The following is a 12,814-nucleotide window of genomic DNA, read 5'->3' on the forward strand; positions in this document are numbered from 1 at the left end:
TTGATGTATGTTAAATCTGTTTGCCATGTTATATTTTATTGATCTTAAAGGTTTGGAAAGGAAATGTTTTGTTATTCTACAACTATCAGGGTCTTTATAGATATGTTGAACTTAATATTTAACTTAATAGTTTTGTGGTTTATAAATATGACTTTTAAAAAACTTGATTCTGGAATAATAACGTTGTACTCAATCTTAACACACACACACACACACACACACACACACACACACACACACACACACACACACACACACACACACACACACACACACACACACACACACACACACACACACACACACACACACACACACACACACACACAAAGACACAAAAGTTTAATGATGTTAAAACAAGATAAATTTAATTGAAAAGCAAAATGACTTAAGTCTGGCTTTTGTATTGTTTTAACTTTCTAAAAAAACTAATATTAAGTGAGTTAATACTTAAAACAAAAAAAATGCCAATAGAAGAAACAATTACTTAATTTGAAGGTTACTCCATTTTTAATTTAATACTTTTTAATGTAATAAGTCTTTATATTTACGTCATTTTGCTTGTCAAAGTAAATATATCTTGTTTTAAGAATGTTAAGATGAAATAATTTTTGTAATGTCTGTGGTTGCATACCACTAATAGGTTACATTTAGCCTAGCGTTTATGATATCAACTTTGTAAATGGTCTAAATTGTCTCTACAAAGTAAAAAAAAGTCACTGTGATAAAACAATGTTGTTATTGTGGTAGACATGTCGTAATCATCTACAATACATAACGGATTAGTTCATAAGCAATTACATCTGTTGTATATTAGGCCTCTTGTTGACTTGTAGTTGAAGTATGTAATTAAGCACTCAAGTTTCCTCCCGAAGGAGGAAGGAGAACTTATTTTGCCTCTCACTAGAGACGTTTTTGATTCGGAGTTCAAGTCTGCAATTGTCAAACCCAATTTCTCACCAAGTTCAGCCGCATTCTTTTGCAGACTGAGCTACATACCGCCCGTTAAAACATGACGATCTCAAAGCACACCAGCATCATTTCTGACCTCAATATGTGAGGAAATAACTTATCAAAATATCTCCTGGGCATCACAGTTTATATCACTGGAGCACTGGTTTGAGCGAGACAGACAGTCCTGTACTCTAGTTCTGCACTTATCATCTCGGGAGATATTCCTTTGGCAAACCAGAATGGTTGCCGGCTCTGAGGGCCTGGTCCACAGTGCTGATGTATCCATCGATCAGTCGTTTCATATCTGAGGTGAAGGGGTCAAAGGTGGGCCGTCGTACACCTGAGCGCTTAAAGTGGCCATCCTTGTTGCACTCAGCACAGAGGAGCCGCTCTTCACTGACACTGATATTGAGGAAGGAAGTGATGGATCGTAATGTGGGCACAAGTGACTCCTGCAACTCCTCATAGTGCACCACCAGAAGACTCTTTCCATAACGCAGCCAGTCCAACACGTGAGAAGCCCACCATGAAGCATAACTACCCACAAATTCGGGCCATTCTATAGGGAGGAGAAGTAAATGAGGAAATATTAAAAGGAGAAGTATTTTAAGAAAAACTATGCATTAAGAGCCGGGGGGTGAAAACTTGGTTGAAGATCAAGGTACATTTTACTTATTTTGAAATTATTTTGCAAGTAGCTTCTGAAGGGCAGTACTGAATGTTTTTATGCAAAATGTTCAAATGTTTTCAACCCCCCCCATCTCCAGTTCTTAATGCATTGTTTTTCCATCTGCTCCCACCTGAATAATATTTAAAAAGAACAAAAATTAATTACTAAAACTTATAATCAAAAGAAGTTATTAAATGTAAAACTATATTAATATATACTATAATAATAGCGTATAAAAGAACACTAACATAAAGTGTCAGAGATTAACTTATACTGTACTCATAATACCTTTGCTCTTCCAGTGTTGATCAGAAGCGTAACCAAGATGCCCAGCGCACTTGCGGTTGAACTCAGCCATAAGTGAGCGGTAGGGGTTTCTTATCAACAGTATTGCTGAATCATACATCTCTATATCCCGCTGGCGCTCTCATGTGTCTTCACACAGATGGTTCTTCCACTCTTCCAGTAATCTTTTCTCACCCTTGAAGCCTGCACAGTTGGGAGGAGAAAAGGATTAGAATACACAGCCAACTGCATGTGGCGACAGCTCAGTGCCGCCTCTGAATCCAAACACATACGTTCCAAAAACTGCATCAGAAATGGTGTTAGTCCAGGCATGGGCTCCACACGCCCCCTCGGGCAAACGTGTCAGGTTCTGTGATGGATTTGAAAAGGCACTTTGACTTTCAAGGCAGGTCAAGTTCTTTAATGATAGAAAAAATGCTCAATAAAGTTTGGCATTTGAAAGAAAAGAGAAGGTCAGCTGTGCCTAAACGCACATTATCAGCGAAAGCTGAAAGCTGTATGGAGTTGAAGAAAAAGAAAAAGAACAATTTAGGAAACTTTATTTAAAAAAAAAAAAAAAAAAAAAAAAGTGTGTGGGGGGCTCTCTGTTTTTAATAAATCATTTCAAAATATTGACAAACTCTAGAGTTAATGTTTATATCAGTCGAAACTTCTTAAACGTTACATAGAGTACTTTATGGTGGCAGATAAATTTGATTAAACTCCCACTTTTCAACAGAGACACTGGTCTGTTTATGTGCAAAAAGTTATAAGTGCAATAATATTTTTCAGAGTGGCTTAATTTGTCTCAGTCAAATACAAGTAAGTATTTCAAATGATAAGATTTATGATCACTGATAGAATGGTGCTACTGTTACCTCTATTGTAAAGGGTGCCGTCAAAGTAGTAGCTGCCTGTGTAGTAGCCTGTGGCGAGCTCAATCAGGTGTCTCACCCAGGTGTTACCCGCACCAGGAAAACTGGACAGAGCCACCAGTGAGCTGGATTTCTCCGGTAGAAACTTCTTCTCTGTGCATCTGGAATCTGGACAGTAAGAATTTTCCAATATTTATTTGGCACTTATGAAAGGTAAGATACCTGCTATTTTCAGCCAGGTTGTTCTATTATATCTGCTCATTAAAACAATTTCTCAATAGGTTATCTTAAAATACAGATATAGAATTAGTCTTAATCATTACAAATACATTTATTTTAACTGCATAATTGTGTTTTCTGTGTGTTGATTGATTGATTTTTAATTGCGTGTAGAACCTACACTCTGCATGGCCTTGAGAAGGATCCCAGTGTTAGGGAAGAAGTTTGTTTTTAACAACAAATTTTAACAATTTTCTTGTGTTAACATATGTCCTGTTGCAACAGGAAGTTGGGGAATGACTGCTTGATAAAACAATTTGCATGCTAGTTTACGATAGGTTGTAGAGAGAGATAAGCATTGATAAATTTGGTCCGTTAAATTATCACTGTTTAAAATGAAAACAGAAAGGATGCTTTTAATTGATTAACGATGACATTTACAATGTTAAAAGATTTTTATTTTATACAGATGCTGCCGTTTAGTACTTTTTATTAATCAAAAAATCATGAAAAACATTAATATTTAATTTTAGTAATTCTAATTAAAAAAATAGAGCATCAAATAAGGATCATGTGACACTGATCATGCTTTTGCCATCTCAGCATTATATGACAGGTAGTTACTAGAATATTAGTAATTAAGTACATATTATTGCCTTCTTCTACATGACCTCATCCTACATCCCCAATCTTACCTAATACCTAAACTTAACAACTACCTTCATAACTATTAATAAGTAGCAAATTAAGAATTTATTGAGGGAAAAGTTGTAGTTAATAGTTAATAGGTCTTACATATTCGAAAGTGTTACCAATTTATATTTTAAAAGATATTACAAGTTAACCTAATAATATTTGACAGTATTACTGTACTTACTATAATTTATTTATTCACTTATTCGTTTGTTTATATATTTATTCATTCCCTTCCCAAATGATGTGACAAAAGCACAGCACTAGTTAGCTTCCAAATCCACCCACAAAGACACGAGCTATTGAAGATATTTACTTTCAGTCTCGCTTATTATTTTTCACGCAGTCTCATATATATATATGGGTACTTTATAGATATGCGGGTACCCTTAGGCTATTAGGTGTTGTTGGAAAGTTTAGCATTGCCAGTCACACCTAAAAAAGGTATTATTCACATTTTACATCCTTTCATGACTTCCCAAAGAAAAATCTTGGAATTGAAGGAGCAGGCACCCTTTTTAATTCTAGCATACATCTCGAGGCTGAGCTCTGTGCGAGAAGAATAAACTGCCCGAGTAGGGAAATGCGAGCACAGAGGTAATTATTAAGATCGGTAAGTCTTACCTTGAACAGGTGTCTGATAAACCTGGAGGAAGAGCTGCTGGGAAACCTGGGTAGACAGGCTGCCGTTTTCCACAGCACAGAGCTCTTCTTTCACCGGCTTGTGAAGAGTGAAGCGAGCAGTGGTGTAGCCGCAGAAACAGTCGGGCTTCCTGACCAGGCCAGAGGAAATTCCTGATCAGAGAGAGTAAAAATGTGTATGAATGACACCGAGAGCCGACCTCTACCTCTCTCGATCCATACTTTAAATTACAACTATTCTGAGTTATCATTATCTGAAAACGTTCTCAAGCAGTGCAATTAGCTTCTCAGCTAAAAACGAGGATGAATCAATTGACCACGTTGCCAGAGTGCAACAAAGCATGACCATCTGATAGAAAGGACTCAAATTATGCCACAATCAAGGGGATAATGCTGCGTAGAAGATTGATTACAGAGCAAATTTGTGCTCTCTGGGGAAACATTAAAGTTTAAACAAGCAGATTGTGTTCAGGAGAGCGGGGAAATATATCAGCAGACCACATCCAGTCCACATGAATCTAGCATTGATGCAGTCAGGAAAGTCATACCTGATCCATGCAGGTCTGGATGCACCACTGGGAGGTGAGGTTGGGCTGGATGGCATGAGCCAGGGAAGCTGCTGTTGTGTTGTCAGGCTTTTTGAAGCAGCCCCGGTAGCGCACGTTTCTGTCTGAAGGCAGGGGAGAACCGAGAACATTGCTGATTGACAGGAGAAAAATAGTGTAGGAACAAGATTTTGTGCCAACATTCAGTTCATTGCTCTAAGGTTTGGAATGCTGCAGTGAATGTGTAATTAAGTATAAGATGGAGAAAAAAGAACCTCATAGCCCTTCAAAGAAATATCAAACAGTTCAAGGAATCAGGCTGTATGGGTAATGAGAGAACCGCAAAGAAGCCACGTTTCACAGAAATAGGAAACTGTGCTATCTAATATGAATAATTTTATCTTTTTTTTTTTTTTTTTGGGGAGTTGCTTGAGCTTCTTCCAACCCCTTTTCAGGCACAGCTGCATGTTTCTTTTAGCAGGTGTTTTTGAATGTAAGAAAAGGAATGAATTTGATGAAATAGCTTCAAACTGACATTTTGATTTTTGAGCTTCCCATGATAGATGTACACAATATGTAAATATTAATTTAAAAATATAAAAATTAAAATAATAATAATAATAATAATAATATGTTGATATATTGTACACTATAAAGTCTTTTACTCTTCGCCAAGGCTTAATTTATTTGAAGACAACAGAAAACAGCAATATTGTGAAATATTATTACAATTTAAAAGTAAATGATTTTCTATTTTGAATTTATAAAAATGACTTAAGATTTCAGCTGCCTTTCATCATTGTAATTTTCTGCTCAAGAAATAATTTCTAATGATTAATGTTCAGAAATGTTCACAGATATGCTGCTTAATATAACAGATACCATTATAAATGTTATTAATATCTGAAATCAGTTTTTTATTTTTTTTATTTTTTCAGTGTATATATGTATCATTCATTTTTATTTTAGTTTTCATTTTAGTTAATACATCATGTTTTTATATTTGTATTTACATGTATTTTATTTAACTTTTTTTTTTTGTTAGAGTATATATATATATATATATATATATATATATATATATATATATATATATATATATATATATATATATATATATATATTTATATTTACATATAAGAACCCCGCCTAAATCAAACAATACATTTCGCATCAACTATAATAAATGTGTTTTCTGTTTCTAAATGTTTTTCACAGCTGCTATACAACTAGAATTGGCTCAAGTAACTAAACCTACAGAGAACGAGCAGAGAAACAGCGGATGTGAGTGGATACTGTGATTTAAGGCGTTTGTATCTGCATTAGCGAGTGTGCTCAGGGCCTTCATGACACTCTGTCACCTCTGCAGGGTAAACAAGCACTCTGTAACCGAAACCCAGGGCTTTTGTTTGCCTCTCCAAATAAATGAAGAGGCCCTGCAGACCGCCGTTTGCTTTTGGAAGCAATCACATGATTCTTTGCGAGAGCTATAAATGAGACACAGCTGCGCGAAAAACATCAAACAAAGCGCTATTAAAACATAACACAGAGGAGCACCGCAGGCCTCGGGTGAGTCTCTGAACTTCTTACTAAGACTGGAAGTATAGATTGTTCAACTGCAACAAAACAAGTCAGACCGCATGGTCACCAGCGCAGGTATGGAAAAGTGATTCTCGAGAGAAAACGGTGCGCTGAATATTTTTCACACAAAAAGAAGTTACGTATTATAGGTTGTAGACCTGTCCTAGATTTGCAGTCAATAATTGCAAAAAGAAAACGAAATTCTTTAATTATTTAGGACAGTATGTATATAAAATATATCAAGGTTATGCATATATAAAAATACAAAGAAAACATAAAAGGCAGAGACTAAGGTAAATGTAAAAATGTTCGGTAACACTTTATTTTATGGTAACGCCTATTAGTTGGGTATTAGCATGCATATTACTGGAATATTAGCCATTTATTAGTGCTAATTAAGCACATATTAATGCTTTATTCTACATCCCTAATCCTACCCAATACATAAACTTAACACAACTACCTTACTAACAATTAACAATTAAAGCAAAAGTCGTAGTTAATAGTTAAGAAGTGTTGCCAAATGTTCATACACACCTTTACAATAACATCATTGTTGTAATGCTAAACCGTTTGCTTTTATTTGTGAAAGCCATTGTACATTTAAATGCTATTCAAAACTACTCTAAAAAATAAGTTAATACTTTTAGGACATTACAGTTATCAAAAATAGACATTTTAAAGATATTTATGATGTTATGATGATTTATGATTTAAGACATTTCTATTTTGAATAAATGCTGTTCTTTTGAACTCTGTATTCATCTAAAAATACCTACCCAATTACATTAATGTGCGCGTATAAACAGCACGACTAATAAGTACGTAAAACTATTGGTGGTATTGATATGCATAATGGCATGTATATGCATGCATGTGTGTAAGATTTGGTTTGTGGGGTAGATGCACCAAACACAAGCATGTTTTTACAATATTTTGCTGTATTTTTGATCATACAGATAAAGCCTTGTTGAGTCTAAGAGACGTTCAGTATATCTTTTCCAACCCCAAACTTTTAAACAGTAATTTATGTACATTTAATCCATTTTATTGAAACATACCGATGAGTATGACTAGATAATTTAATGCTCATTATGCATTTAAAAGATTTTGTTTTCCCAATTCATCCATACCATTTTAATTTTAATAGGTAAAATGATCAGACTCCTTTTTCTCAGGCTGAGAGGCAACTTTACTGTGTCACAACTCATTAAAGAGCGTCACTGAACAAGTTACAGTTGCCTCCGGTGTCCCCTTCACATTTACAATTTTTCAGCATACGTTAGCATAACAATTAAAACAATAATTTAGAGACCTCTTTATGGCTTTACTGTTTCATTACATCAACATCTTAAAAAGAACAGCCAAAACAATGAACAAATCCTTTTTAACAAGAAATTATTATCTGGTACAATGGATAGCATTTTCAATTTAGGCCACTAAACATATGGTCAATGCTTAATAGCTGTGTCTGTGAGTGTTGTGCTGGGCCGAATCCAGTTGGCCTGAAACTGCAGAGGGACGCTGGGTCAGAACACAAAGGTCCAACAGCATGTGGAAGAGGACTGATGAAGAAACCCGTTTCAAACATATGGCCACATCAAAGCTCCGCTGCCAGACTGTGGACTACCTGCAAAAGCAGCGCTGCTTTTATCCAGTAGAAAAAGTATTACAAACAAATGTTTCTTTTTTTCATTAATAAAGACTTTTTAATGTTTTATTTTAATTACATTTTTACATTTTATTTTATTTTTAACTGCAAAGTCCCAGAAATTATCCCACATTTTGTAACAGAACTGCTAAACTGCATAAATGCTGCTCAATGCTTACATGTTTACATTCATTCATCTAATGGATTATTTTTAAAAAAAAAAAGCATTATAAAACCTTTTATTCATTCACAGAGTATTTTTTTTTTTTTTCTTTTTAAAATATTTGATAGCTAGAAAATTACAAAAACCATGATTTTACTTTTTTTTTTTTTTTATTTATTATTTGAAGTTATTGTTTTCTTATTTTACTCAATTATTTTATTTTACTTCTAAAAACTATAAACTATATATGTCCCAAATTTTGTAACAGGGCTGCAAAAGTACATAATGCATTCACATCCTCTTTTATTCATTTGGTACATGCTTTTATCCAAAGCATTATTGAAAAATTTTGTTCATAAATAATTATTTTAACATTTTATTGCTTTATTTGAGTGCTAGAAACTTACAGAAAGGATTTTATATTTTTACATAATAATTATTAGGATAATAATTTTCAAATGCAAAAATGCTGACAGTCACTTTCATCCACAGAAATGAGGTTTCCATTTTTTCAACCTTTTATTATTTCCTGACCTTCATTGTCAGCATTGTGCTTTAGGCATTGTAGCTGCATTTTTGTGAAGTTACGCTTATTAACAACATAGCGCTTTTAACAAATACAGGTTGTATCAAAGCACTGAACAGTATCAAAATAAGACTTGTGCATTTTTGTCTCCTTCAGAATGCATTTTTTTATGATTCCCAATGCACTCCTAATGCATGAATGGATGAGAAGTTCTGCCCTGCAAAAGGTAAACTTATTTCAAGTACTCACATCTTCGCTGGCCAGGAAGAACCTCCTCCACCTTGTAAACGGACAGACGGGACACACCTCCACAGATGGCGCCCTTCTCGCCTTTGCAGTCCAAGTTACACTCCTCCTCTTTCATCCGAGCGCTTGTGATGCGGTTGCCACAGTAACACTCAGACCCATATTCAAGGCCAGCGAACTGGTACACTGTGTGAAACAAAACATTCAAAATCTAATTATACTCACAAAATACAGGCTCCTGCGAGAATGAATAACAAGTATATTTATTGAAAAATTATTTTAATTTCTGAATACAAATAAATAAATATATATATTAATTATAAATCACGCCAATATTAACTAGTTTTCAAATGTTGTGGTAATGGTTTCTTTTTTATAGTATTCTAACAACTAAATAGGTGTAATATAATAACAGTTTTGAATTGTAAAGGTGTACAATTTAAAATAAGTAAAACAAACTATAAGCCATTCAAAGGTTTATTTTTCACCAGTCAATATTTTGACAACGTACTGTAAAAGCTCCAATTCCAGACTAAATATATATATATATATATATATATATATATATATATATATATATATATATATATATATATATATATATATAAAATTCTGCCTCTGTTGGCATCCTACATCAAAATTCACCAAAATAATTGTTTAACTGATGGACTTGAGTTGTGTGGATTACTGTGATGTTGATTCATATATGTGAAGTATCATTCTGATGGCACCCATTCACTGCAGAGGATCTATTAGTGAGCAAGTGATGCTAAATTTCTCCAAATATGTTCTCATTAAAAAAAAAACCCCAGCTCATATGGATCTGGTATGGTCTAAGAGTGAGTAAATTTTCAGCAAAACTTTGCATGTTAGTACATTCTTTGGTTCTCCCAGAAAAGCTCTTACACATTTTACACTCCAAAAAAGACAGACCCACTAGGTATTCTACAAAGTCCATAAGCATCTCTCTGTTCATCCCTGCCTATGAGCTCAAAGGGTTAACAGCTGGTGATTGGGCCAGCTTGCTGAGCCAAACATCTGTCTCACCGATTCCACACCCTGCGGTGGTAGCCTATGCCACTTTGTAGTGGCAGCCATTCTCAGGTGCCATTGCAGACCACCTGGCCAGCTATTTCACATTAACCAGCCAGTCCAGGAAGCTCCTGCCTTCACCTCCATCGACAAACGAAGTTTCTGTACAGACTTTTGGTTCTGTGACATTCACAGCAAGTTGTTTAACAGTTAACTACGACGATCTTCCTCCATCTCAAAGCTTTTGTCCTCTGCCCTCTTTGACTTTTTTGGAGATTGCAAAAGGCGCAGCATGATTCCATTCAAGCATATGTTGGTGTAGGGCTCAACAGGTATTAGCTTGAGCCCTCTGCAAATTGTTTCTCTGATCCTCTGCTTGAAACGTGGCATTGGCACTGCCATGGCAACCCAGCCAGGGACATTCCCACTGTTAATCTGTGCTCTGAATTAATCGCTCAGTCTGAGCAGACATGTTCCTGCAGACACAGGACAGAGAAGATTTTTTCCCCGTCACCTATCTGTAGATGATAACACTGGGCTGGGATGTCAGATCCTTTTCAGTCTGAGCAGTCACAGAGTATTAATGAAAATCTTTTCTTAGATATAAATATATGTTTCAGAAATGTTTGGTTGTGTTGCTTTATTTTATCAGAATTAGAGGCTGATCATGTTTTTGAGGTGTTTGCTTTTAGATATGTTTGATAAACTAAACTACTTCCCAGATTTTTGGACTGAAAAAGATTTGACAAAAATCAAAAGGGGGTGTGAAGATATTTATAATATTTAAAAGACCTCTGTGTCAAAAACTTTTAAACGTTCTATTTGGCACAAATATTAGTTTTCAGTGTTGATTGTGATGACAAATGTTTCTAGAGAGTAAAATCTTCATATTCAAATGATTTATGAAGGATCATGCGAGCACTCAAGACTGTGGGAAATGGCTGCTGAAAAAATTTAGCTTTGGCTATCCCAGAAATAAATAACATTTTGTACACGCTCAAATTGAAAATAGATATTTAAAATATTATAATTTTACCCCACTAAATAATAAGTGTTTTGAGGGCTTAGATAAACAGGGCAATTACAGACAATTACTGTGCTAATCATTCTCATTTTCAAAAATTTTATTTCAATGATCACTTTTTTTTTTTTTAAACACAAGAGGTCATTAATGGTGCTTCCCATTATAACGAAATTAAAGGCACAGTCACTGAAATGTATATTTAATTTGGCTTGAAAGTGCAGGTGCAGGGTCTTAATATCCAAAAAGAATGAAAAAATTCAAAAGTTACTACTAGCAAAGAAGTTTTATAATCTAAATGCTAAAACTAAAATCTAAAATTGCCACCACCCAGTGTATTATTAGTCCTCGTGAGTGAATTTAACGCTATTTTCACCACTGATTAAATGATACTACAGAGGCTGATTATCAATATTTTCAGAACATTTTAAAGCATTTACCTGCTTGCACTGGTCATTTAACTAAAAAAATTATTTGCAATTTGTTTGTTTGATTTTTGTAAACTTTATACAGACCATCTCTGTATAGCTGTAATGCAAGTACATAATATTGCCTTAAGGTGGCAACACTGCTAATTACAACAATTTTCCTCACATAGGAAGTGACTATGTCAGCGTGAACAGAGGATCATCTAAGCACATGTTAGATTCATGTTTTCTAATGGACCATTTAGATTCCCTGAACATCGCAGAAATGTCACCCAAGTAATTAAATAAGCTCTGAAACGTTGGGGGTAATTACAGGAGAGTCAGTCTGCCTCACACTTGTTCCTCTTGTGGTCAATTATCCGTGGCAGCCTAAGAACTTGAAAAGTGTATACTGCTATCACGCAGATAGATGCTTCTCCTCCAGCATTAGCGGAGTTCAGGGTCCAGGAGCTGCGCTCCATTTATTAGGCCCTGATCCAATTCCCCAGCATGAGCTCAGCCAGCTGGCACAGGGATGCACACTGCATGTTCTTTTCCTAAACACTGTTTCATTATTTCTTTGATTTAAGATGAGCACAGAGGAGCTCTCAAGGCAACAGATGTCCATCTGCTTTGGGTGACTCTGTGATTACAACAAAAGCTGTGAGCATTTTGAGTATACTGTGCATTAATCACATACCTTTCGGTGCAGGTGTCCTGGACACAAGGTGCTGGTCATTTTCCGGAAGTCATAAAACACCATCCCTTTGGGCTACCTGGTCACTTACATCCAGAAGACAGCCACGATGTAACGTGTTCTGAAGCGGAGGATAACAATCGCATCAGAGATTCAGAACGTGACCTTTTTCTGGCGCAAGCAGATGGGAAGATATGCCATGCACAGCTTGAGATCCAAATGGTGCAGAAAAATAAACCAATTACTCACTCAAACTTGCTGATTGTCATTCTGAAAAGCACGCAGCTCATTTAGCTTTGAGTTTCAATTCTTTGTATCGGATTTTCCACTAGGAAGAACTTTCTACCTCGCTCAGGGCGCTTCCTGTCTGGACATGAGCACCAGCAGAACCAGCGGCGTCTCAGACCTCTGATCTCCTGGTTTCGTGAGATCAATGACTGACTGTATCCAGTATTGTCTTCCGGACCAAAACATGCATTATCCCAAATCTTTTCTCCAGAGAGTCGTGCTCCATTATTCCATAACTTGTCCGGAGAGCAGGTGCCTCCAGGCTCTGGGAGTGAGATGGTGAAGGCAGCAATGGAAGTAACTGCTAAATCTGCGCTGT

General features: G+C 35.6%; 1 pseudogene; it reads right to left on the minus strand.

Moving 5' to 3' along the window:
• Positions 1 to 1,008: 1,008 nt before the first annotated feature.
• On the minus strand, positions 1,009 to 12,216 carry LOC122358530 (annotated as a pseudogene).
• Positions 12,217 to 12,814: the final 598 nt, after the last annotated feature.

Source organism: Puntigrus tetrazona, chromosome 15, assembly GCF_018831695.1.
Source record: "Puntigrus tetrazona isolate hp1 chromosome 15, ASM1883169v1, whole genome shotgun sequence".
Taxonomy (NCBI): domain Eukaryota; kingdom Metazoa; phylum Chordata; class Actinopteri; order Cypriniformes; family Cyprinidae; genus Puntigrus; species Puntigrus tetrazona.